A 26,212-nucleotide genomic window follows, 5' to 3' on the forward strand; every position below is an offset into this window, starting at 1 on the left:
ACGCGAAGCGAGGCGGCCATCTCGGTCGGCGCCGGAAGTTGATAACAATGATTACACATTGTAACTATGCAATACTGCATTACTGCATTGTAACTATGCAATAGACTAGAAACACGATTTAAGTCAATGCTGATTTGTAATTCATGTATATATAGATATATAGATATATAGAAAACAACCTATGCATATCTAACTCCCTTCATCTGCATTCATCTGAGGACACAGGATAGTATTTCAATGAGATACTTAATTTCAACCAGTGGATAATGTGTGCCCTCTTGTGTCAGCCAGTTCAAATGCGGGAGTGATTCACAAACACAGCTGATATAACCTAGAGGATTTAGGGAGAAGGGGGAGAGGGATGAAGTGAAGAAGAGAGACTGTTATTGTGTTTGTGTGGTCTCACCTGGTGTCCACACTAAGTGGCTACAGAGTACTTTATGCTGAAAAACAGACACATGAGGACAACAATAGAAGATAATGTAATTATTAGACATAAATATGATGACTTGATCATTTGAATCAGCTGTGTAATTGTAACCGATGTGAAATGGCTAGCTAGTTAGCGGTGGTGCGCGCTAATAGCCTTTCAAACGGTGACGTCACTCGCTTTGAGACCTTGAAGTAGTTGTTCCCCTTGCTCTGCAAGGGCCGCAGCATTTGTGGAGCGATGGGTAACGATGCTTCGAGGGTGTCAGTTGTTGATGTGTGCAGATGGTCCCTGGTTCGCGCCCGTGTCAGGGCGAGGGGACGTTCTAAAGTTATACTGTTACATTGATGCTGTTGACCCGGATTACTGGTTGCTGCGGAAAAGGAGGAGGTCGAAAGGGGGGTGAATGTAACCGCTGTGAAATGGCTAGCTAGTTAGCGGTGATGCGCGCTAATTTGCCTTTAAAACGGTGACGTCACTCGCTTTGAGACCTTGAAGTAGTTGTTCCCCTTGCTCTGCAAGGGCCGCGGCCTTTGTGGAGCGATGGGTAACGATGCTTCGTGGGTGTCAGTTGTTGATGTTTACAGAGGGTCCCTGGTTCGCGCCCGGGTCGGGGCGAGGGGACGGACTAAAGTTGAACTGTTACATAATGCTAAAGCAACAAAAAAAATGTGCACAGGTGTTTGGAGCATTCCAATATGCCACAGCTGGTGAGGTGTCAGGTTCGCCTCTGTACGTAAAGGGTGATTATTCCAACTCTCTGTGAAATGCTGCAGATCTGGCCGCCAACGAGGTAGGAACACATATCCCACACAGAACAGGTGGATAGAATTCGACAGGTCAAGGTATCCTTCTTCCTCCAAACTGTGTATGTGAGACAGGTTCCATGTACAAGACAGGCAGAGAGGAAGAGAGAAAAAGAACACTGAACAGTTTCATTAACTCTGGTTATGGACCCTTTTGCCAGCAATAAAGCTTCCACGGCCTGTTCCTCGGACAGTGAACATCCGGCAATATCTACATTTGAGACCCCTTGATCAGGTTGCAACATGAAAACAATATCTGAGATATAACCGTTCAATCTAAAGCAGTAGATGTCATTTTCAGGATACGTCAATACAGCACAGAAAGCTTAACACCAGACTGGTATTGTGGTAGTTCATTAGGTGATGGGAAATATGCAATATGTATACAAAATAATATGCTTACCTGTTGTATCTTGAAAAAAAGCATTGGAATTAAAAGTTAAATGTTTAACCTGTTTGGCGTGCAAGCCCGACGTCGGTACATTTATGACAACAGCCACTTCAAGTGCAGGGCGCGAAATTCAAAAGATATTTTTTTTAAATATTTAACTTTCACACAAGTCCAATACAACATATGAAAGGTACACATCTCGTGAATCCAGCCAACATGTCCGATTTTTAAAATGTTTTACAGGGAAGACAAAATATGTAAATCTATTAGCTAACCACGTTAGCAAAAGACTCCACTTTTATTACTCCATCAGTTTTTGACTCCATCAGTAGCTATCACAAATTCGGCCAAATAAAGATATAAATAGCCACTAAGAAAACAAGAAACAACCTCATCAGATGACAGTCTGATAACATATTTATTGTATAGCATATGTTTTGTTAGAAAAATGTGCATATTTCAGGTATAAATCATAGTTTACATTGCAGCTACATTCAGAAATTGCACCGAAAGCAGCCATAATATTTACAGACACCAACGTCAAATACCTAATTACTCATCATAAAACATTTCTGAAAAATACATAGTGTACAGCAAATGAAAGACAGGCATCTTGTGATGCCAGACAATATTTCAGATTTATTAAGTGTTTTACAGCGAAAACAAAATGTAGCATTATATTAGCTTAGCACAATAGCCAGGAACACTTGGGCGCCGGCGACTACGACAGATAGATGAAATAACATCATAAATTGGGTCTTACTTTTGCTGATCTTTCATTAGAATGTTGAACAAGGTGTCCTTTGTCCAGATGAGTCGTTGTTTGGATTCAGAATGGCAACTTTCTCTCTCCATTTAGCAAGCGCGCTAGCCGGGTTGCACGGATCTCTCCATGTAAACAAACGGAAGAGAACGGAACACGGCAAAACTCCCGAAAAAATTTCAATAATCTGATGAAACTACACTGCTCAAAAAATAAAGGGAACACTTAAACAACACAATGTAACTCCAAGTCAATCACACTTCTGTGAAATCAAACTGTCCACTTAGGAAGCAACACTGATTGACAATAAATTTCACATGCTGTTGTGCAAATGGAATAGACAACAGGTGGAAATTATAGGCAATTAGCAAGACACCCCCCAAAACAGGAGTGATTCTGCAGGTGGTGACCACAGACCACTTCTCAGTTCCTATGCTTCCTGGCTGATGTTTTGGTCACTTTTGAATGCTGGCGGTGCTCTCACTCTAGTGGTAGCATGAGACGGAGTCTACAACCCACACAAGTGGCTCAGGTAGTGCAGTTCATCCAGGATGGCACATCAATGCGAACTGTGGCAAAAAGGTTTGCTGTGTCTGTCAGCGTAGTGTCCAGAGCATGCAGTCGCTACCAGGAGACAGGCCAGTACATCAGGAGACGTGGAGGAGGCCGTAGGAGGGCAACAACCCAGCAGCAGGACCGCTACCTCCGCCTTTGTGCAAGGAGGTGCACTGCCAGCGCCCTGCAAAATGACCTCCAGCAGGCCACAAATGTGCATTTGATACATGTGACAATATCATCGTAAAGTATGTTTTTTCAATATAGTTTTATTAGATTATTGAAATTTGTTCGGGACGTTAGGCGTGTTGCGTTGTGTGCCTTTGTTCAGGAAGGAGAGCTTCGCGCCACTTTGCTAGCTTTCCGTGCTAATTGACTGGAGAAGAGGACATTCTAAAACCAAACAACGATTGTTCCCGACAAAGGACCCCTTGTACAACATTCTGATGAAAGATCATCAAAAGTAGGACCCATTTTATGATGCTATTTCATATATCTGTCGAACATGTGAAATAGTCGTTTGCACCCAGATTTTGGGTACTCTTTCGCTATAACTAAGCTGGATGTCGTAATGAAGTTATTTTTAGAATTCTAACACGCCGATTGCATTAAGAACTAGTGTATCTATCATTTCCTATACAACATGTATTTTCTAGTAACGTTTATGAATAGTTATTTGGTCAGAATAGTTGAGTGTCATAAAAATATCCGCACATTCTAGGAAAAAGATACTACGTTAGCACAATATATAACCACTGATTTCAGCTCTAAATATGCACATTTTCGAACAAAACATAAGTGTATGTATAACCTGATGTTATAGGACTGTCATCTGATGAAGGTTTATGAAGGTTAGTGAAAATTAATATATTTTGCTGGTTTATTCCCTATCGCTAATGTGCCTATTGCTATCGCTAACGTGCCTTGATGAATGAATGCGATAGTGTGGTAGGCTATTGTAGTAAGCTAATATAATGCTATATTGTGTTTTCGCTGTAAAACACTAAAAAAATCTGAAATATTGGCTGGATTCACAAGATGTTTTCTTACATTTGCTGTACACCATGTATTTTTCAGAAATGTTTTATGATGAGTATTTAGGTATTTGACGTTGCTGTCTGTAATTACTCTGGCTGCTTCGGTTCTATTTCTGACGGTAGCTGTGATGGTAGCTGCAATGTAAAACTGATTTATACCTCAAATATGCACATTTTTCGAACAAAACATAGATTTATTGTATAACATGTTATAAGACTGTCATCTGATGAAGTTGTTTCTTGGTTAGTTTGGTTGGTTCTTGGTTAGTTAGGTTGGCTTTGTGCATGCTACCTGTGCTGTGAAAAATGTCTGTCCTTTTTTGTATTTGGTGGTGAGCTAACATAAATAGGTGGTGTTTTTGCTGTAAAACATTTTAAAAATCGGACATGTTGACTGGATTCACAAGATGTGTATCTTCCATTTGCTGTATTGGACTTGTTAATGTGTGAAAGTTAAATATTTCTAAAAAATATATTTTGAATTTCGCGCTCTGCCTTTTCAGTGGAATGTGGGAGGAGTTCCGCTAGCGGAACGCCGGTGCCAGACAGGTTAACTTCTTGTGAATCCAACCACGGTGTCAGATTTAAAAAATGCTTTACAGCGAAAGCATACCTTAAGATTATTTGAGAACATAGCCCACTAGACAAATCATTACAAACAGTAACCAGCCAAGGAGAACAGTTACACAAGTCAGAAATAGAGATAAAATTAATCCCTTTGATGATCTTCATTTGGTTGCACTCAGCAGACATTCATTCACTAAATAAATGTTCCTTTTGTTCAATAAAGTCTCTTTATATCCAAAAACCTCAGTTTTGTTCGTGCGTTTTCGTCAGTAATCCACAGGCTCAAACGCAGTCAAAACAGGAAGACAAAAAAATCCAAATTGTATCCGTAAAGTTCATAGAAACATGTCATACGATGTTTATATTCAATCCTCAGGTTGTTTTTAGTCTAAATAATCGATAATATTTCAACCGGACAATAACGTCATCAATTTAAAAGGTAAACAAGAAACGCACTATCTCGGTCTCGCGCATGAAAAAGCTCTGTAACACTTCAGGGTCCACTCATTCAGACTGCTCTTACTTCCTCATTTTTCAGAATACAAGCCTGAAACAATTTCTAAAGACTGTTGGCATCTAGTGGAAGGCATAGAAACTACAATTTGAGTCCTAAGTCAATGGATACTGTAATGGCATTGAATAGAAAACTACAAAACCAAAAATAAAACTACTTCCTGAATGGATTTTTCTCAGGTTTTCGCCTGCTAAATCAGTTCTGTTATACTCAAAAGACACTATTTTAACAGTTTGGGAAACTTTAGAGTGTTTTCTATCCAGATCTACCAGTTATATGCATATCATATCTTCTGGGCCCGAGAAGCAGGCAGTTTAATTTGGGCATGCATTTCATGCAAAATTCTGAATGCTGCCGCCTACCCTAGAGAAGTTAAACATCTTAGTACCTTATCAATTTATGATTTGTATCAATGTGGACGAGAGACAGGGGTGCAGGAACAGAGTATTATTGCAGAGCAATGCAACGAAGCTGGATCATTCTAGCAATGATACCTCCACCATCTACACGCTGCACCATCTACACTCCCTACCTCTTCGCCATTGTACACAATGGCCCATTGCTCTGAGACTTCCTTTGACTATTCTAAAGCCCGCAAGGGGCATCATTGCCTTAATGGTGCTGACTTTCTGGTCTAACTCTTCATCTGACATATCAGAATATCATTCCCTGACAGACATATTGTGTTCTTTCATCCTTCTGTAAAAAAAGCTAACCGTTACACTGTCATGAAATACGATTATATATCGACTATGAAACAAATAGGACATGGCCTGCTTATGAGTTGCCATGAAAGAAAGTTAGATTAATTCAAATGAAAATGGCGAGAACAGGCGTTCGTAGCTAAATGCTTTTGGTTAGCTTGAGAATAATAATTGCATGATGTATCATTCTACGGTATGTATGTATGTATGTATGTATGTATGTAATATAGTACAATAATATGACCCGACACTGAATCGTAAGAGCTAACTACTAGCTATGTAAAAGTTGGACGGAAGAACGCCCAGTGCTGCTTACTTGGGATGCCATCATCACTCAGTCCTTCATAGGTATCCAATTATGACTTCCTTTGTGTCGGAAAGAAAGGCTGAACAGTATTGGTTGTAGCAAAACTGACAGTCAAAAAATGGCCAAAATGGAGGGTGGTTGATAGCGAAATTAAATTGGAGTTTAGTTTTCAAATACATTTTTTGTTCTATAAATATTTTGGTGGAAGAAAAATGCATAACGTTTTGCACTCTATTACAAAATATTTGATAGAAAAAAAGAGAAGCCTCGTTTTTGCTTTCAGAACAATGATTTTTGATTGAAAATAAAAAAGTTAATTTCAGAAAAATTATTTTGGACTCAACAAAAATACATCAATTTGTTGCAAGTTGGGGAGGGGGGCTAATAGCTGAACAATAGACTATTCAACTGTTACTAAAGAATAGTCTGATAGGACAGGGGTTTTTCACACCTAGCTCGGCTATCACAGACCAGATTTGACCTAATGACCAAGGGGGAGTTAGAGCACTGATTATGCTTTTGGGTCCCAATGCACTACTGTGTCTCTAATTGACAATGAATGGGCAATATAAACCAAATAATAAACTGATAATTGTGCACGACTTCAAATGAAACAAGAAGGGAGCAGGTTTCGAACCCTCAACCTTCTTGCGCGCTATATACTGTCCACCAAAAGCATGCTCAAGCCACAGAGTCGATAGAGCGCGTCCTCATGGTAGCTTGCTACTCAATGTAATGACTTTTCAAATAAATTACCTTACATGGTATGTTGGCTGACAATTTGTTAGTTACACTGTCCTTACGAACCACATAGCATATCATTACAGCAGTGTGTACCGGTATGTTAGCTATCTACCTAACTTTAGTAGTTATACATCAAACTTGACAGTATATTAACTACCCAAGGTTTATTGACTTGATTATTCCCGTCATTCTTAGCTTAGCTAAATGGTATAGTTGTTGTGCGTTCTCAATGGACATTCGGGTGCTTTCGTAAATTCGCTCTGGCTATCTACTCCGATTTCAGAGCACTCTGTCTGAACTCTTAAATCAACTCTTCTTTTTGGCCCGAATGTCCGGTGTGCGCTCCGAGAGCGAAATGGTCTGAATTTACCCAGAGTGTTTTTCGTTTTTCATGGAATAGAAACACCATAATATTAATCAAATGAATTAAGCAAGTACCAGTCAAAAGTTTAGACACACCTACTCATTCCAGGATTTTTCTTTATTTTTTAATATTTTCTACATTGTAGAATAATAGTGGAGAAAACACAACTATGAAATAACACATATGGAATCAGTGAAGAACAAATGGTTATTTACAATGACGGCCTAGGAACAGTGGGTTAACTGCCTTGTTCGGGGACAGAACAACCAATTTTTACCTTGTCGGCTCAGGGATTCCATTTAACAACCTTTCGGTTTCTGGCTCATCCCTCTACCCACTAGGCTACCTGCCAAATTAGATGCATTAATTATATACATTTAGTCAGTAATAGGGTCAGAATCTATATCCATTTCTTGGGGGAAAGAAGAGTTGACACAACCCTTCAGTGACATAACAGCTTTCCAAAATTTAGCTGGGTTCCCTGTACATTCAGATAGTGTGTTAACATAATCAGATTTTTCAGCGCCACTTGTGGGGCCTACAAGGGTGTGGCCTACAAGCCTCCTAGGTTTTGTATTGAAGTCATTGTAGCGAGAGGATAACGGAAGGTAGCTGTCCTCTGGCTAGACCATGGTACCAGCGCCGTCCGGGTTAGGGGAGGTTTTGGCTAGTGTAGGCCGTCATTGTAAAATAAGAATTTGTTCTTAACTGACTCGCATAGTTAAATAAAGGTTCAAATCAAATCAAATGTATTGGTCACATACACATGGTTAGCAGATGTTAATGCAAGTGTAGTGAAATGCTTGTGCTTCTAGTTCCGACCATGCAGTAATATCTAACAAGTAATCAAACCTAACAATTTCACAACAACTACCTTATACACACAAGTGTAAAGGAATGATTACGAATCTGTACGTAAAAATATATAAATGAGTGTTGCGTTTACGCACTGAAGGTAGGTAAGGAGTCAAACGCAGGAGAGCAGAGATGTCAGTGTAGAATATTGTCAGGAACATAGTAATCCTCCTCATCTGAGGAGGAGCAAGGATCGGACCAAAGCGCAGCGTGGTTTGAATACATACTTGAATTTGTTAAAAACTTCTTATGGCTGCAAGGCAAAGTGTTGAGTAGCCAGTGAAATCGTGCCCATTTCAAACGGCCTCCCACTCAAATCTTGCTCGTACAATATGAATATTATTATTCTTTTTGGATAGAAAACACTTTCTAGTTTCAAAAAGAGTTGGAATTATTTCTCTGAGTGAAACAGAAGTCCTTCTGCAGCACTTTTCCTGACCAGGAAGTGAAATGTCAGAAATCGATGCTCTTTTCAACCTGATGCCTATACATGGTCTTAACACTTAGGAGTCTGCTGACACTCTATACGCCTTCCTATTGGTGTAAAGAGGATGTCAGAGAAGAATTTTTTTTGCTACTCTTGGTCTGTGGTGGAAAAAAACCTATTTCTTTGACGTGACGGTCCACTTCCGGTACTCTGAAGGAAGTGGGATTGATTTCTGTTTTGCCTTGGTAACGAACGACTAACGTCTCCGGCTCGATTTTTTTTTGATACATGTGACCATATCATCGTAATGTATGTTTTTTCAATATAGTTTAATCAGATTATTGAAACTTTATTCGGGAGTTTTGTGTTCCGTCCTCTGACTGTGTTTACGTTGGAGAAATTTATGCCACTCGGCTAGTGCCAATGCTTATTGAAGAGGGACATTTGCCATTCTGAATCGAAACAACGACTCATCTGGACAGAGGACACGTTCTTCAACATTCTGATGAAAGATCAGCAAAAGTAAGACCCATTTTATGATGTTATTTCATATATCTGTCGTGCATGTGAACTGGCCGTGGGCGCCCAATTATTTCTGTCTATTGTAGCTACGCTAATATAGCGATACATTTTGTTTGCGCTGTAAAACATTTAATAAATCGGAAATATTGTTTGGAATCACAAGATTCCTGTCTTTCAATTGCTGCAGACTATGTATTTTTCAGAAATGTTTTATGATGAGTAATTAGCTATTTGACGTTGGTGTCTGTAAATATTCTGTCTGCTTTCGGTGCAATTTCGGAGTGTAGCTGAAATGTAAACTATGGTTTATACATGAAATATGCAAATATTTCGAACAAAACATATGCTATACAATAAATATGTTATCAGACTGTCATCTGATGAATTTGTTTCTTGGTTAGTGGCTATTTATATCTTTATTTGGTCGAATTTGTGATAGCACCTGATGGAGTCAAAAACTGATGGAGTTAGAAAAAGTTGTGTCTTTTGCTAACGTGGTTAGCAAATAGATTTACATATTTTGTCTTCCCTGTAAAACATTTTAAAAATCGGACATGTTGGCTTGATTCACAAGATGTGCACCTTTCATCTGGTGTCTTGGACTTGTTAATGTGTGAAAGTTAAATATAAAAAAAAAATAGATTTCGAATTTCGCGCCCTGCACTTTGAGTTGGATGTTGTCATAAGTGTACCGGTGTCGGGCTGCCCCCGTAAAAGGTTAAACGAAGACGAAACGAAGAACACTTGATAAACTATACAAAACAACAAACGAACGTGAAGCTATATAACGAAAGTGCAGACACAAGCAACTAACGTATAGACATAGACAATAACTCACAACCCACAATACAAAACAGACTACCTACTAGGCCAAACTAGAAAACTCCACATAGAAACAAACAACATAGAACTGCCCACCCCAGCGTGACAGTACCCCCCCCCCCCCCCCTCCACAAGGTGCGGACTCCGGCCGCAAAACCTCAACCTATAGGGGAGGGTCTGGGTGGGCATCTGTCCGTGGTGGCGGCTCTGGCGCTGGACGTGGCCCCCACTCCACCATAGTTTTAGTCCGCTTCTGTGGCCTCCTAGGAACGGCGACCCTCCTAAATGGCCCCACTGAACTGAGGGGCGCCTCTGGACTGAGGGGCAGCTCCGGACTGAGGGGCAGCGCCGGACTGAGGGGCAGCTCCGGACTGAGGGGTAGCTCATGACTGAGGGGTAGCTCATGACTGAGGGGTAGCTCATGACTGAGGGGCGGCTCTGGCGGCTCCTGACTGGCGGGCGGCTCTGGCGGCTCCTGACTGGCGGGCGGCTCTGGCGGCTCCTGACTGGCGGGCGGCTCTGGCGGCTCCTGACTGGCGGGCGGCTCTGGCGGCTCCTGACTGGCGGGCGGCTCTGGCGGCTCCTGACTGGCGGGCGGCTCTGGCGGCTCCTGACTGGCGGGCGGCTCTGGCGGCTCCTGACTGGCGGGCGGCTCTGGCGGCTCCTGACTGGCGGGCGGCTCTGGCGGCTCCTGACTGGCGGGCGGCTCTGGCGGCTCCTGACAGACGGGCAACTCTGACGGCTCAGGAAAGACGGGCGGCTCTGACGGCTCAGGACAGACGGGCGGCTCTGACGGCTCAGGACAGACGGGCGGCTCTGACGGCTCAGGACAGACGGGCAGCTCTGACGGCTCAGGACAGACGGGCGGCTCAGACGGTGCTGGGCAGACGGACAGCTCAGACGGCTTGGCAGATGGGCAGCGCAGGCGGCGCTGGGAAGACGGCAGACTCTGGCCTACTGAGGCGCACAGTAGGCCTGGTGCGTGGTGCCGGAACTGGTGGTACCGGGCTAAGGACACGCACCTCAAGGCTAGTGCGGGGAGCAGCAACAGGGCGTACAGGGCTCTGGAGACGCACAGGAGGCTTGGTGCGTGGTGCCGGAACTGGTGGTATCGGGCTGGAGACAGGCACCGCAGGGCGAGTGCGTGGAGGAGGAACAGGGCTCTGGAGACGCACAGGAAGCCTGGTGCGTGGTGTTGATACTGGTGGTACTGGGCTGGGGCGAGGAGGTGGGACCGGAGAGACCGGACCGTGAAGGCGTACTGGAGCTCTTGAGCACCGAGCCTGCCCAACCTTACCTGGTTGAATGCTCCCCGTAGCCAGGCCAGTGTTGCGAGGTGGAATAGCCCGCACTGGGCTGTGCTGGCGAACTGGGGACACCAAGCGTAAGGCTAATGCCATGTACACCGGCCCGAGAAGACGCACTGGAGACCAGATGCGTTGAGCCGGCTTCATGGCACCTGGCTCGATGCCCACTCTAGCCCGGCCGATACGAGGAGCTGGGATGTACCGCACCGGGCTATGCACACGTACAGGAGACACCGTGCGCTCTTCCGCATAACACGGTGTCTGCCCGTACTCTCACTCTCACCGGTATGCGCGGGAAGTTGGCGCAGGTCTCCTGCCTGACTTCGCTACACTCCCCTTTAGCGCCCCCCCCCCCCCAATACATTTTTGGGGCTGCCTCTCGGGCTTCCTACCGTACCGCTGTGCTGTCTCCATACGCCGGTATCCCTCCTCACACTGCTCCAGAGAATCCCAGGCGGGCTCCGGCACTCTCCGTGGGTCGACCGCCCACCTGTCTATCTCCTCCCAAGTAGTGTAGTCCAGATTCTGCTCCCATGTCCATAAATCCTGACTTCGCTGCTGCTGCTGCTGCCGTAGCTGCCCGTTCCCACGCTGCTTGGTCCTTTTGTGGTGGGTGATTCTGTAACGGCTTTCGTCGGTGGAATTGGTCCTCCTGACCAATGCGCAGCGTGGTACGTATCCATATTTATTTGAATAGTCTTCAATATAGAACAAAACAATAAACAGACGAAAAACCAACAAAGCTTACAGTCCCGAACTAGTGAACACAGACAAACCAGGAACACACGAACAGGAACAATCACCCACAAAACCCAACACAAAACAGGCTACCTAAATATGGTTCCCAATCAGAGACAACACAAAACACCTGCCTCTGATTGAGAACCATATCAGGCCAAACACAGAAATAGAAAACATAGAAAAACAAACATAGACTGCCCACCCCAACTCACACCCTGACCATACTAAATAAAGACAAAACAAAGGAAATAAAGGTCAGAACGTGACACGTATATTTTAAATCGGTAAAGTACAATACCCCAAAACAACGCCCAAGACAATGGGAACTAACAGTCCACCGTAAGACGCAAAAACACAACGCACCTTACTATAATAAACACACACGAAATACACTGAGGAAAGCCTCCACAAGCAACAAGAAAATAATCCCGGGGAAACAGGGGTAAATATACACACAGAAATTTAAGCAAATGAAAACCAGGTGTGAATGAACCAAAGACAAAATAAACGGAAAAGGAAACATCGGTGATGGCTAGTAGGCCAGTGACTCCGACCGCCGCCCGAACAGGGAGAGATACCACCTTCGGTGGAAGTCGTGACAATGAGTGACGGCCGAACGGCATAGGCAAGATGCAGTAAAGTGTATAAAGTACAGTATATACATATGAGATGAGTAATGTAGGGTATGAGACCATTATATAAAGTGGCATTGTTTAACTTTTTTGGGCTGCACGCCCGATGTCGGTACACTTATGACAACAGCCCGTCCAAGTGCAGGGCGCGAAATTCAAAAGATATTTTTTTGAAATATTTAACTTTCACACATTAACAAGTCCAATACAGCAAATGAAAGATAAACATCTTGTGAATCCAGCCAACATTTTTTTAATGTTTTACAGTGAAAACACCACGTATATTTATGTTAGCTCACCACCAAATACAAAAAAGCACAGACATTTCTTTCACAGCACAGGTAGCTTGCACAAATCCGACCAAATAGAGATAGAATTAGTCACTAACCAAGAAACAACTTCATCAGATGACAGTCTTATAACATGTTATACAATAAATCTATGTTTTGTTCGAAAAATGTGCATATTTGAGGTATAAATCAGTTTTACATTGCAGCTACCATCACAGCTACTATCAGAAATAGCACTGAAGCAGCCAGAGTAATTAATTATAGAGACCAACGTGAAATACCTAAATACTCATCATAAAACATTTCTGAAAAATACATGGTGTACAGCAAATGAAAGAAAAACATCTTGTGAATCCAGACAATATTTCCGATTTTTTAAGTGTTTTACAGCGAAAACACGATATAGCATTATATTAGCTTACTACAATAGCCTACCACACAACCCCATTCATTCAACGCAACGTTAGCGATGGCGAATAAACCAGCAAAATATATTAATTTTTAGCATGTGGGGACAGCAGACTGGGATAAGGATTGATTGAATATGTCTGTAAACACACCAGCCAGCTGGTCTGCGCATTCTCTGAGGACACGGCCGGGGATGCCGTCTGGGCCTGCAGCCTTGCGAGGGTCAACACGCTTAAATGTTTTACTCACGTTGGCTACAGTGAAGGAGAGACCGTAGGTTTTGGTAGCGGGCTGTGTCAGTGGCACTGTATTGTCCTCAAAGTGAGCAAAAAAGTTGTTTAGTCTGTCTGGGAGCAAGGCATTGTGATCCACGACGGGGCTGGTTTTTCATTTGTAGTCCGTGATTGACTGTAGACCCTGCCACATACCTCTCGTGTCTGAGCTGTTGAATTGTGACTCCACTTTGTCTCTGTACTGATGCTTAGCTTGTTTGATTGCCTTGCGGAGGGAAAAGCTACACTGTTTGTATTCGGTCATGTTTCCGGTCACCTTGCCCTGATTAAAAGCAGTGGTTTGCACATTCAGTTTTGCACGAATGCTGCCATCAATCCACGGTTTCTAGTTGAGGAATGTTTTAATAGTTGCTGTGGGTACAACATCACCGATGCACTTGTTGATAAACTCGCACACCGAATCAGCGTATTCGTCAATGTTGTTGTTCGCCACAATGCGGAACATATCCCAGTCCACGTGATTGAAGCAGTCTTGAAGCGTGGAATCTGATTGGTCGGACCAGCGTTGAACAGACCTAATGCGCGTGAGCTTCCTGTTTTAGTTTCTGTCTATAGGCTGGGAGCAAAAAAATGGAGTCGTGGTCATCTTTTCCGAAGGGAGGGCAGGGGAGGGCCTTATTTGCGTCATATTTCTATGTTGCATTTCTATGTTGGCCTGGTATGGTTCCCAATCAGAGGCCGCTGTCTATCGTTGTCTCTGATTGGGGATCATACTTAGGCAGTCTTTTTTCCATCTTAGTTTTTGGGATCTTGATTTTGTATGGTTGCTGTGTAGCCTGCAGAACTTTACGTTTGTTTTGTATTTTGCTGTTTTTTCGGTGTTCGTTTTAATAAAAGTAAGAAGTTCGCCTACCATGCTGCACCTTGGTCTCCTCATTCAAACTACGAGCGTAACAGTTTGTATCCTGTTTAGTGAATGATTACTGTGTTAATGGAGTTTAGGCCATGAAACTGTGTGTATGCTAATTTAGAAAGGTTGACCTAATCAGATAAGAGGAAATTGCCTAGGATCAGAGTGTCACGCCCTGACCATAGAGAGCCCTCGGTTCTCTATGATGTTGAGGTCAGAGCGTGACTAGGGGGGTGTTCTAGTAATTTATTTTCTATGTTGGTGATTTGTATGGTTCCCAATTAGAGGCAGCTGGTAATCGTTGACTCTAATTGGGGATCATATTTAGGAAGCTGTCACAATCGTCTTCTTGAGAGAGAGAGGACCAAGGCGCAGCGCGTGAAAAATACATCTTCTTTAATGAAGGACAAAACAAATACTTACAAAATGAACAAAACAAACGATCGTGAAGCTAAACAGAACTAAGTGCACACATGCAACATAGAACATAGACATAGACAATTACCCACAAAACCCAAATGCCTATGGCTGCCTTAAATATGGCTCCCAATCAGAGACAATAAACCACAGCTGTCTCTAATTGAGAACCAATCTAGGCAGCCATAGACATACAAACACATAGACAAGACACTGCCCCATTAAACATACAAACCCCTAGACCAACCAAAACACATACATCCCCATGTCACACCCTGACCTAACTAAAATAATCATGCAAACAAAGATAACTAAGGCCAGGGTGTGACAGAAGCCCTTTCTCCCACCTGCTTCGTGGGATATTGTTTTGAGTGAGTGCATGTAGCTCTACGGTACTTCACGGTCGTTGTTTGTTTAAGTTTCACTAAATAAGGATGTGGACCTCCAATCACGCTGCGCCTTGGTCCATCTCTCCTCATGACCGTGACACAGAGAGAAGGGTCAGGCCAAGGATGAAGATGGACAGGGTGGGATTCTGACATCTAGCTAAACAAGAGAGGACCATTGACATTCCACAGGGGAAAGGAGGGAAACTCATTAGGATCATAAAATGTATAGCTGGGGAGGTGGGACGAGTATAAAATGTGTTGTAAACTTTCTAAATGGATGCACTCAGCTGACTGTATCCTTGGTATTAAACGCTTGACACTTCTCTTGAGCTTTTAGTCTCAGTTCCTTATTGCAAAGAGGTTGCAATAGCATTTTTCTTTTTAACACCTTCATTGCAAAACAGTGTGTTTTAATCAATTATTTGGTGACAAACATATTTAGTATAGTTTTATCTAAAAAGGATCACTTTTTTAATGTTTCACTATTTTTATTTTATGAAATTTCAATGAGGAGGATGGTCCTCCCCTTCCTCCTCTATGGAGCCTTCACTGCAGCATTCAATAACATTCTAGACGGTTCCGTGCTTCCAACTTTGTGACAACAGTTTGGGGAAGGCCCTTTCCTGTTTCAGCATAACAATGCCCCTGTGCACAAAGCGAGGTCCATACAGAAATGGTTTGTCGAGATCGGTGTGGAAGAACTTGACTAGCCTGCAGAGAGCCCTGACCTCAACCCCATCGAACACCTTTGGGGTGAATTGGAACGCCGACTGCGAGCCAGGCCTAATCGCCCAACATCAGTGGCCGACCTCACTAATGCTCTTGTGGCTGAATGGAAGCAATTACACATTAATGACCATGATTTTGGAATGAGATGTTAGATGAGAAGGTGTCCAATACTTTTGGTTATGTAGTTTATTTGTGAACAGGCGTGTAACTTGCGGGAGATGGTGGTCATGACCACCACCAACTCCAAAATAATTAACAGGTAAATTTGACCCCCCCCAATTTTACACAATGAAGTAGATGAAGTTGATGGAATCGAAATTACTTCCGCATCATAGAGAATGGCTTTTTGTGGCTTTACACTATGCAGTACTATTCAATTTCATATTTTATGATTGAAACTCCCTGTGAAGAGGTGATGAGGTGCACAGTGTGACATTTAGAATGGGCCATTATCATGCACCTGTCAGAACAGGGGCTAAAAATATATGTAATCCGTATGCACTTGAATAACAAATGGTGGAGGCTTTCACCACGGTTCATTGTCATGTCAGCCAGTTGGCTACTCTGGTTGTAAAGCGAACTAATGTGCTGAATATTAAGAAAGTTGAGAAATAAATATAGTAGGCCTAGACTATAGAAAGCAGTTGGGATCCTCCTCTTGATTAGAGTCCATCCAAACTCTGTTTTGTCACTTAATTGCATTTTCTATAGAAATGTTGCGCAACATGGGTTATTAGGAACACATTTCATTCCATGCATCAACCAGCTATGAGGAGCTTCGCGTAACAGCTGATCCTATTCCACTCAAACTCTGATTGCCAGGGCTCTCATGAAGTGTTTGATTTGATTTTCAAATGAATAAAAACATATCAAATGTCCTAATTTGGATAATAGTAGGGGCCTCAAGAAAAAAAATGGGCCAGTGTATTAAAAAAGCCAGAGACGATTTCTGGTCCCAATCCACCCCTGTGATAACACAATTATTAATATGTGGTCTATTACCATATTAATAGCTAGCAGGCAGATGAAAGTAATGAGCCTCTACTTCCAACTCTCAGATAGAGCAATGGGATAATGGAAGTAATTAAGGAATGAGTAAGGGAGGAATGGGGCCTCGGCTTAGCTACAAATGTGCTCCAGCTTTTCTCCACTCCCTCTGACCCCCACTCGTCCCACATTATGGTCAAAAGCTAGCGTACGCTCGCTGTCTCCCCATTTCTCTGGGAGGTGCTACCCTCTGTTGCCTTGGAGCAGATTTAAGTGGAGAGGAACAAAAGTGAGAGGACACAATTCCAATTCTAAGGTCATTTTTTCAATCAAGATTTCAGATATGAAATAGCCCACTAGTGATCCTTTGCAGCTGCAGATTTGATTCTGGGAAATTACACATGCAGTTTGACATCCTGTTACCTTATGCTGCAGGGACTCGGCTATTAGGGTCAGGGTCATCATCACCAGAAAAATATGGAGGAGAGGATGAGAGAGAGGGTACTGGATTCTTTCATTTCTTCAGAGGGAATTAAGTTGCATAGTGTAGAGACTAATTAGCTTCCCATGAACTGGGTCTCCGTGGCCATGCACTAAGAAAAGAGTGGATGCTGTCCTATGATCCTCTCATACTCCTCTCATCTATCTGGCCTGGTTCTAGGTTCTGTATTCCTTGTTCTGCCCATGCTGTTTGTCATGTTCTTTCCCCAAATAGTGGACATGCTATTTCATCTTTAAGGCAAATATGTTATTGTTCCTTTGTATTTTTTAATGATGTGTCACGATTGGGTCAATGTACAGAAGTCATCTCTTATGGGATTGTTTTTATAAAGGCATAGACTATGGCACTAGGAGAACTGAGGCAAGTTGTGAATGGTCTGACACTAGAAGAATGGTCTTGCATGCCACAGTTGCTGTATGTACAAATGACATGATGGCATCTGCCTTTTAGGGAGATTATTTTTGATACTGTCGCAAAGCTAACTAAAAAGCAGCATTCTCCAAGTTAGGATGGCTTTCACTTCAGTAGTAATAAATTCATGAACTTCTTTGAGGAAAAGATCATGATCATTAGAAAGTAAATTACGGACTCTTCTTTAAATCTGCGTATTCCTCCAAAGCTCAGTTGTCCTGAGTCTGCACAACTCTGCCCGGACCTAGGATCACGAGAGACACTTAAGTGTTTTAGTACTATATCTCTTGACACAATGATGAAAATAATCATGGCCTCTAAACCTTTAAGCTGCATATTGGACCCTATTCCAACTAAACTACTGAAAGAGCTGCTTCCTGTGCTTGGCCCTCCTATGTTGAACATAATAAACGGCTCTCTATCCACCGGATGTGTACCAAACTCACTAAAAGTGGCAGTAATAAAGCCTCTCTTGAAAAAGCCAAACCTTGACCCAGAAAATAAAAAAAACTATCTGCCTATATCGAATCTTCCATTCCTCTCAACATTTTTTGAAAAAGCTGTTGCGCAGCAACTCACTGCCTTCCTGAAGACAAACAATGTATACGAAATGCTTCAGTCTGGTTTTAGACTCCATCATAGCACTGAGACTGCACTTGTGAAAGTGGTAAATTACCTTTTAATGGCGTCAGACCGAAGCTCTGCATCTGTCCTCGTGCTCCTAGACCTTAGTGCTGCCTTTGATACCATCAATCACCACATTCTTTTGGAGAGATTGGAAACCCAAATTGGTTTACACGGACAGGTTCTGGCCTGGTTTAGATCTTATCTGTCAGAAAGATATCAGTTTGTCTCTGTGAATGGTTTGTCCTCTGACAAATCAACTCTACATTTCGGTGTTCCTCAAGGTTCCGTTTTAGGACCACTATTGTTTTCACTATATATTTTACCTCTTGGGGATGTCATTCGAAAACATAATGTTAACTTTCACTGTTATGCGGATGACACACAGCTGTAAATTTCAATGAAACATGGTGAAGCCCCTTCAATTGATCGGTGTCCAAAAATGCAGATTACCGATTGTTATGAAAACTTGAAATCGGCCCTAATTAATTGGCCATTCCGATTTAATCGGTCGACCTCTAGTCCACTGTATGATATTAATATTTAAACAGTACTTTCCGTATGCACTATATGTTAAGACCCCTTGAATATTTCCACATTTTGTTTCGTAACAGCCTTATTCTAAAAGTGATTAATTTGTTTTTTCCCTCATAAATCTACACACAATACCCCATAATGACAAAGCAAAAACAGTTTTAGACATTTTTGCAAATGTAAAAAACTAAAACTGAAATAAGTATTCAGACCCTTTGCTATGAAACTCGAAATTGAGTTAAGATGCATCCTGTTTCAATTGATCTTGGGATGTTTCTCCAAATTGGTTGGAGTCCACCTGTGGTAAATTCAATTGATTGGACATGATTTGGAAAGGCACACACCTGTCTATATCAGATCCTACAATTGACAATGCATGTCAGAGCAAAAACCAAGCCATGAGGTCGAAGGAATTGTCCATAGAGGTGTGAGACAGGATCGTGTCGAGGCACAGATCTGGGGAAGGGTACCAAAACATTTCTGCAGTGTTGAATATTCCCAATAACACAGTGGCCTCCATCATTCTTAAATGGATTGAATCCATTTTAGAATAAGGCTGTAACGTAACAAAATGTGGAAAAAGGGAAAGGTGTCTGAACACTTTCCAAATTCACTCAGGGTTGGGTAGGTTACTTTCTAAATGTAATCTGTTACAAGTTACTGGTCCAAAGCTGTAATCAGTAATGTAACTTTTGGATTACCCAAATTTAGTAACGTAATCTGATTACATTCCATTACTTTTAGATTACTTCCCCCTTAAGATGCCTTAGAAAAAGACAAAAATGTATGTTACCATTTGAACAACATCTATTGCAGGATAAATCAATGTTAAAGTTTACATAACTGGCCACATATGGATGTTCAATTTTACTTCCTGGGTTGGTCATGTAGACTTCTTGTAAACCATCCCTTTCTATTACATATAGTAATACGATTAAATAAGATCTTTACATTAAAAACCAAAGTCTATTAGAATTCCAGTCATTCCAATAAATGTTATACCCCTTGATCTTCAAGAATAGGACTTGGAAATATGGAAGCATAGATTAGCCAAATTGTTTTACCTGACTATGACCCCAAAACGAAGGAATTATTTGCGAGCCCTATTCTGCTGTTTGTGATTTTGTTGTCATGGAGGACTGATTGGGCTCATTGATTCGAGTTGAAAAATAAATGCTGCGCTCATGGAATGGCATGCTTTGCCTAGAGTGTGCAAAGCTGTCATCAAGGCAAAGGGTGAACCGTGAACCTTGAAGAATCTAAAATATTAAATACACTGCTCAAAAAAATAAAGGGAACACTTAAACAACACAATGTAACTCCAAGTCAATCACACTTCTGTGAAATCAAACTGTCCACTTAGGAAGCAACACTGATTGACAATAAATTTCACATGCTGTTGTGCAAATGGAATAGACAAAAGATGGAAATTATAGGCAATTAGCAAGACACCCCCCAAAACAGGAGTGATTCTGCAGGTGGTGACCACAGACCACTTCTCAGTTCCTATGCTTCCTGGCTGATGTTTTGGTCACTTTTGAATGCTGGCGGTGCTTTCACTCTAGTGGTAGCATGAGACGGAGTCTACAACCCACACAAGTGGCTCAGGTAGTGCAGTTCATCCAGGATGGCACATCAATGCGAACTGTGGCAAATAGGTTTGCTGTGTCTGTCAGCGTAGTGTCCAGAGCATGCAGGCGCTACCAGGGGACAGGCCAGTACATCAGGAGACGTGGAGGAGGCCGTAGGAGGGCAACAACCCAGCAGCAGGACCGCTACCTCCGCCTTAGTGCAAGGAGGTGCACTGCCAGAGCCCAGCAAAATGACCTCCAGCAGGCCACAAATGTGCTTGTGTCTGCTCAAACGGTCAGAAACAGACTCCATGAGGGTGGTATGAAGGCCCGACGTCCACAGGTGGGGGTTGTGCTTACAGCCCAACACCGTGCAGGACGTTTGGCATTTGCCAGAGAACATCAAGATTGGCAAATTCGCCACTGGCGCCCTGTGCTCTTCACAGATGAACGCAGGTTCACACTGAGCACATGAGCACATGTGACAGACGTGACAGAGTCTGGAGACGCCGTGGAGAACGTTCTGCTGCCTGCAACATCCTCCAGCATGACCGGTTTGGCGGTGGGTCAGTCATGGTGTGGGGTGGCATTTCTTTGTGGGGCCGCACAGCCCTCCATGTGCTCGCCAGAGGTAGCCTGACTGCCATTAGGTACCGAGATGAGATCCTCAGAGCCCTTGTGAGACCATATGCAGACACATGCACATTTGTGGCCTGCTGGAGGTCATTTTGCAGGGCTCTGGCAGTGCACCTCCTTGCACAAAGGCGGAGGTAGCGGTCCTGCTGCTGGGTTGTTGCCCTCCTACGGCCTCCTCCACGTCTCCTGATGTACTGGCCTGTCTCCTGGTAGCGACTGCATGCTCTGGACACTACGCTGACAGCCACAGCAAACCTTTTTGCCACAGTTCGCATTGATGTGCCATCCTGGATGAACTGCACTACCTGAGCCACTTGTGTGGGTTGTAGACTCCGTCTCATGCTACCACTAGAGTGAAAGCACCGCCAGCATTCAAAAGTGACCAAAACATCAGCCAGGAAGCATAGGAACTGAGAATTGGTCTGTGGTCACCACCTGCAGAATCACTCCTGTTTTGGGGGGTGTCTTGCTAATTGCCTATAATTTCCATCTTTTGTCTATTCCATTTGCACAACAGCATGTGAAATTTATTGTCAATCAGTGTTGCTTCCTAAGTGGACAGTTTGATTTCACAGAAGTGTGATTGACTTGGAGTTACATTGTGTTGTTTAAGTGTTCCCTTTATTTTTTTGAGCAGTGTATATGTTGATTTGTTTAACACTGTTTTGGTTATTACTACATGATTCCTTAAGTGTTATTTGATAGTTTGGAAGTCAACCATTATTCTACAATGTAGAAAATAGTACAAATAAAGAAAAACCCTTGAATGAGTAGGTGTGTCTAAACTTGACTGGTACTGTATCTACTGTATCATTTATAAATCCAAAAATAGATGTAGCAACTACAGATTGCACTTTTAAGTCTATCAAAAGCGTACAGGTTTGAGCATGTGTCCATTAGGTTCATGGATATTTTTTTTTTATCAGCATGAATTAGATTGAGCCATAAAAGCCACACTTTTATTCCATGGGCTTGGATTCGCACTGTGCAGCTGTTGCATAAGCGCATTTTTCACTGGCTGTCCACTGGTTACAAAAACAATGATTGATAGCCAGCTTAAATGTCTTAAATTCAGCGATTATTTGGTTATAATACACATTTAGATTTGTGAACAGCCATCCACAACAACCACAATCTGTAAGGCGCAAATTGCTTACAAACATCAATGCGCTATGTAGATATCAATAATAAGAAAATGCTGTATCACCGTAGACTACACCACAACTGTCATCCTTACCTCCAAGCGTTTATTCAAATTGGATAATCTTTTGATGTCGACAGCAGTCGCACCATTGAAAGACATAGCTTGAACTTTAGCCTGCAAAAGCCTATTCCTGCTCTTTTCCCGCGATCCATCAAACACGTTTGGAGTGTCATCATAGTGGTCTCAGACTCGCTCAGGTGGAACTAATTTAAATTTGCGCCTTTTTTCAATGCTGATTTGAATGTCATTGGGAAAACAGAGAAGTGTCAAAGATTTTTTTCCCGCAAGTATCCTTTCTGAATTTAAAACTAATCCTCGAAGTAATCATCTAGTTTTTCAAAAGTATTGGTAATCTGATTACAATATTTTTGCTGGTAATGTAACGGATTACAGTTACTGGTTTTTGTATGTAATCCCTTACATGTAATCTGTTACTCCCCAAACCTGAATGCACTGTATATATATAGCCTATTTAAAAGGAAGAGAAGTTTAGGCGTAGCCCCAGAAATAGAAACTTTTGAATTAAACATTCAAATCACAGGGCTTTCGCGCCATTATTCAAATTGCATTTTTAGGGCAGCCTAGAGTAGAATGTGTACTTGCTTGAAAACAATAAAGAATTATTCATTGCATTGTGGAGATGTAGGTTAGTCTAGGTAGGATCATTTCATTGTACCTAAACAAGATCAATAGGGGAGCTTTTTGAGCTGTGTGTCATGTCTTCACTGTTCTTTCATGCACAATGATGAACGTGGCCATTCAGCTGCCTATCAGCTATTTCTATTTGTTCTCGTGGATTCATTTTGGAAATTGGAGAAATGATCCACCTCGGACTATTGTCACTATGAATGGTGGGTAGAGGGCAGGATGGACCGTTAGACTGGTAGACTGTACTGACCTGTGGTATAGTTAAGCAATAAGTCCTGAGGGGGTGTGGTATATGGCCAATATAACATGGCTAAGGGCTGTTCTAAACCCGACGCAACGCGGAGTGCCTGGATATAGCCCTTAGCCGTGGTATATTGGCCATATATCACAAACCTCCGAGGTGCCTTATTGCTATTATAAACTGGTTACCAAAATAATTAGAGCACTAAAAATAAATGTTTTGTCATAACCGTGGTATACGGTCTGATATACCACGGCTGTCAGCCAATCATCATTCAGGGTTCGAACCCCCCAGTTTATAATTAAGCAATAAGGCCCGAGGGGGTGTGGCATATGGCCAATATACCACGGCTAAGGGCTGTTCTTACGCATGACACAAGGCGGAGTGCCTTGATACAGGCCTTAGCCGTGCTATATTGGCCATATATCACAAACCCCCGAGGTGCCTTATTGCTATTATAAACTGGTTACCAACGTAATTAAAGCAGTTAAAATAAATGTTTTGTCATACCCATGGTATACGGTCTGATGTACCATGGCTGTCAGCCAGTCAGCATTCAGGGCTCGAAACCACACAGTTTATAATATAAGTTAGCACACAGAGAGGCATAGCGCATAAGGGAAGTACCAAAACACCTTGATATAAGGGAGGCGCATGCAAGCATATTAGGAAATTTGGTTGGGATGGAAGAAATTATATAGTGAAACCTGCAAGAAATTAATGTAAAACAGGGGTAAAATGCACTACCCTCCCCTGTGCCCAACAGAAAAACACACAAACCTCCCCAAAGCAAAGTTTTGAACCGCCCCCCAAATAAATAGCAAGTTTCCTTCTCTGTTTTCTAGATGCCCTGCAAACCTCAGTGACTGGCACTTGGCTCAACTCACTGACTAGAAGAAAAGTCACAGTTCACTGATTACAGAAGATCAAAATACAAAGTGACAGGTTGGTTTGATCAAACTATTTTTATTATTGCCATCTTTGAATTGAGAAACAAAATTAAAGTAAAAAGACAAAAATATTGTGTGTATGAAAGTGACAAGTTGTAGATGTTGTTGAAAAGGTAACTCACAAAATTGTCACATAGCCTATGAAATTAATAACCTTTTACACTTGATTAAAGTAACTATGTTAAAACCTGTTATGGCTGCACGCTGAATATTGAAAAAACTGGAAAATGTGTGCACATTTTCAAACGGCCTCCTAAGAAACTTTTTATTTTCCAATATGCATATATTTACTACTGTTGGATAGATAACAGTCTGTAGTTTCTAAAAAGGTTTGAATTGTTTCTCTAAGTCGAACAGAAATATTTTTACAGCCATTTTCCCAGCCGAATTGAGTTTCCCAAAATGCGATGTGTCTCTTTAAGACCTTCTCTATAAAAGGCCATTTGACTTAGGACCATAGGGACACGTCAGAGGCGTACCTTAGACTGTAATGCGGAAGTGAGAATTGAAAGGGGTCGAATATCTCGTCCCTGGACTGAATAACAGAACTTCTTGTGAGACATGCGCAGTTAAAATAAAAATCCGGGCGCGAAGGATAATTTGATCTCGGCTTCTGGAACAAGGTAGGTAACTTTGAATATGATGCCTGACTACGATATTATTTGCTACATGTCACAAAATCATCCTAAAGGTTGTTTTTTCAATATACTTTAATTATATTATTGCAATTTATTCTGGACTTTAGATGTGAAACGACGGAAGAATTTTTTGAAGAAACGCTTTCTGGCGCAGCAATGCTACCGTGCTAGCTAACCAAAGAGGGGAATCCTTCGTTCTGGAACCCAACTAAAGACTCTACTGGACATTGGACCCCGTTACAACATTCTGATGGAGTACCAAGAAAGATAAGACCCAATTTGGGATGCTTTTTCATATATATGTCGAACTGTTGAATGCTAACGCTGCTAACTATGCTAGGCTAGCGCTTGACTAGAATCAATGCTGCCTTATGCTAGCTTATGATGTTAGCTAATATAACGATATATTGTGTTTTCGCTGTAAAACACTTCAAAAATCGGAAATGTTGTCTGTATTCACAAGATATCTGTCTTTCATTAGTTATCCACCATATGTTTTTCTGAAATGTTTTATGAGGTGTAATTAGTAGCCGACGTTGGTGTATGTATTTTCTCTGGCTACTCCCGGCTGGATTCAGACTCTAGCTATGTGTTAGCATTTTTGGGTAGCATCAATGTAAAACAGATTTATAGCTAAAATATGCACTTTTTATGAACAAAACATAGATTTATTGTGTAACATGTTATATGACTGTCATCTGAGGTCGTTTTTTCTGGGCTCTTTAGGTTGGTTTTAGTTTATTTCGGTTGGTTGTGCATGCTACTTCAATCATAATTCATACTTCATAATCATAATTCATACGTGTCTGTCCACTTTTGTATTTGGTGGTGAGCTAACATAAATATATGTGGTGTTTTCTCTGTAAAACATTTAAAAAATCGGACATGTTGGCTGGATTGACAAGATGTTTATCTTTCAAATGCTGTATTGGACTTGTTAATGTGTAAAAGTTAAATATTTTTAAAAAATAGATTTTGAATTTCGCGCTCTGCAGCTGTTGTCATTTTTGGTCCGAGGTCGGGCTTGCACCCCAAACAGGTTAAAGCTATGTAACATTTTACTTTTTATGTGTGATTTGGTAGGGTAGCCTATGCTATATTGTTTCAAATCTATAACTGGTATTGTGCTCTGTAAATACCCTTGGGCTACTGTCAGTGAATCAATGAGACATTTTGTTTAGGCTACACTGTGATTTCGATTAACAGTAGCGTTAAGATTTAATACAGGTTTGGTGACAAACTGATAACAGATCTGGATTCATTAAGTTGAATAACAAGAAATATTATGCAATTGACTTGACACTACATTATTCTCTTTTACTGCAAATAGTTGTATAGTCTAGGCTACTGCATAATTAATTATATGCCCATTTTCAGTTCTATTATTTTGACACATTTACTC

Source organism: Salvelinus fontinalis, chromosome 16, assembly GCF_029448725.1.
Source record: "Salvelinus fontinalis isolate EN_2023a chromosome 16, ASM2944872v1, whole genome shotgun sequence".
Classification (NCBI taxonomy): domain Eukaryota; kingdom Metazoa; phylum Chordata; class Actinopteri; order Salmoniformes; family Salmonidae; genus Salvelinus; species Salvelinus fontinalis.